This window comes from Sabethes cyaneus, chromosome 3, assembly GCF_943734655.1.
Source record: "Sabethes cyaneus chromosome 3, idSabCyanKW18_F2, whole genome shotgun sequence".
In the NCBI taxonomy this organism is placed as follows: Eukaryota; Metazoa; Arthropoda; class Insecta; order Diptera; family Culicidae; genus Sabethes; species Sabethes cyaneus.
The window spans coordinates 77,226,750-77,229,590 of NC_071355.1; positions in this window are offsets into that span (position 1 = coordinate 77,226,750).

Consider the following 2,841-nt stretch of genomic DNA (forward strand, 5'->3'; position numbering starts at 1 on the left):
GCCCGCAGACACAATAATGCATACGGACTTTATTACTTTGCTGAAATTTGACAGAAAACCCAAGGAAAAACTGAAATATTTAAATATTTGAAGATAGAATTACCAAAAGGGCGAATATCGTAAGCATAAACATACCGGGTGAGGATTGATTTTCTTATGCTGGTCCAGCAAAAAATAATTCTCACCCGTTTCGTTTACATTTGAGGCATATTCGCCCTTGTCTAATTCTATATACATTTATTTTTGACAACTCCAGCACTCACACTAGCGAACACGAAATACGCGTGTATATACACAATATTTGCCTCATTTTGCGGAAGAGTTGATGCCTGTTTGCCTCATTTTCATGCACCAACACAAACATAACTGGAAAGCTCTATACAACATTTTCCACTAAACAAGACTCCGCAGCACGGCGGAGTAAATCAAATATTTAATACGGTTAAATCAACGGGGCGACAATAAGTCAAACAAACGTCAAAGCTGAAAGCGTAACCAACATCTCGTAAAACCCATCGTAGCAATCATAGAGATGTATCCAGCTTTTTACGAGCCATAATGGCAGACGTGTTCGTAATATTTGAGCAGCATTTTTGACATTTCCCCAATACATCGCACGTTTTCTTTCCGTACATTCCTTTAGTTTCACCGTGAACACGCGGAAAGAAAACGTGCGATGTATTAGGAAAATGTCAAAAATGCTGTTCAAATATTACGAACACGTCCGCCATTATGGCTCGTAAAAAGCTGGATATAATGTCAAGTTGGCAGAATAAAACTCACTTCTATTCAGACGCTCATTGCATCAAGACACGTTTCTACAAATTTTGGCGACGAGAATAAAAAGAAAAAATCAAAACCCGAAGCTGACCTGAAGCAGGAAGCAGAAGTTAACAAGAAAATGGCATGGCCAATGGTAAATGAAATAAACAGCAAATAAATTTTTCAAAAAAATGAAATTTCTGAGAAGCTTTAGAGTGCTTGACATTAAGTTAACATAAAAAAGAGAACTCCGAGGATCAGTAGCTATCCTGCGGTACATCAAAAAACTGTTCCTAAAGTGGAATGGCAGTAGACAATAACAAATCCTTGGCGAACCTTGGATACTGAAAATTCAATTAATCCTTGGCGATCCTTGGATGTTAAAATATATCCTTAGCGATCTTTGGATACAAATCGTAAAACAAGTCCCTGGCGATACTTGGATGCGAAAGACAGAATAGATCCTGCCCTGGGTGACCCTTGGATCTTGTTACATGTAACATTGGACGAACCCAAGGGGTCGGACACTCGGCACAGCCGTTTTTATGTTAGGCGACTTGAAACGAACCGAACTGTGCCGGTGCTGTACCGAAAGTGCCGAACTGCAAGATTTGTTAAATTTGTTAAAATCTGATAGACCTGGCAACCGTGCGAGATGATTTTGACAACTGGCAGTGCTCCCATTTCATATGTAAAATTGAACCGGAGGTGTGTAAAGCCCTATAAATGTTATTTTTATAAGGCTTTAGAGGTGTGCCGTTTGATATTTCTGCAGTGCCGGGGCACTATGTGCTGAGTGTCCGACCCCTTGGACGAACCCAAGTTAAAATAAAAACATTTTTGGAATGCACTCTAATAAGGTTTAATTTCACAGGGTAAAACTTAAGGAATGTGCGGAAAGAAAACGTGCGTAGGGAAATGTTAAAAATGTTGCTCAAATATTACGAACACGTCCACCATTATGGCTCGTAAAAAGCTGGATATTCAGTTGCGTGTTATAAAAACTACGCAAAATAAAATTACAAATAATTGTCAAAATTTTCGCACTTATATCGCCTCCACTTTGGTACATATATGTTCTTATATGGCGTGAAATATAACTTTTTCGTTCAGATATGATTTTGTATATCTCAGATGCAATCGAAATATACAAACCAAATGGTTTACTAGGATACCTAATAGCAATGTTTGTTTGTTCCTCCAGCATCAGCTATGCCCAAACGACGATAGGGTAAAATAGAGTGGCGACAATCGAGCAAACGACCAATCCAACGCGTATGCAGGAAATAGAAAAAAAATACGCATTGCATATACTGTTGGAATGATATGTCGCCGCTCTGTATATAGTCACTCTATACGGTAAAAAACGAGATTAAATCAAATTCTAGATAGAATTAACTAAAGGGCGAATGTCGCAAATGTAAACAAAACGGGTGAGAGTTACTTTTTGCTGGACCAACATAGGAAAATCCAGGGGGCTGATATGACGTCACATTTTCGTTGCTCACATGAAAAAGGCGGCAAACGCAAAGCGATTTCACAAAACGAATTTAACTAACCATTTTCACAGTTTCATGTATTTTGCATCAATTGTCTGCCTGACATTGGCTATGTGGCATCCGACTCGGTTGTCAGCTTGAGCCCATCTATGAAGCTGTCAGCTTGGGCCCGCTCTATGTTGGCTACGTTTTTTTGTACAGGTTGGTATTGGAAATGTCATTCCCGTGGGAAAATCAATCCTCACTCGGTTTGTTTACGCTTGCTACATTCGCCCTTTTGTTAATTATTCTATTTTCAATTCTAGATAGAATTACCAAAGGGCGAATGTCGCAAATGTAAACAAACCGGGTGAGAGTTACGTTTTGCTGGACCAGCATAGGGAAATCAACCCGCACTCGGTTTGTTTACGCTTGCGACATTCGCCCTTTTGTTAATTCTATCTTCAATTATTTGAGTTATTTTTATATTCACCACGGAATACTTTATGCCTCCGATGACAGTGTGACATTTAAACATTAATTTCGTTTCGTACAGAGTGATTGTTCCTTTAGAACAGAAGCGAAATGTCAGTCAGTTTCA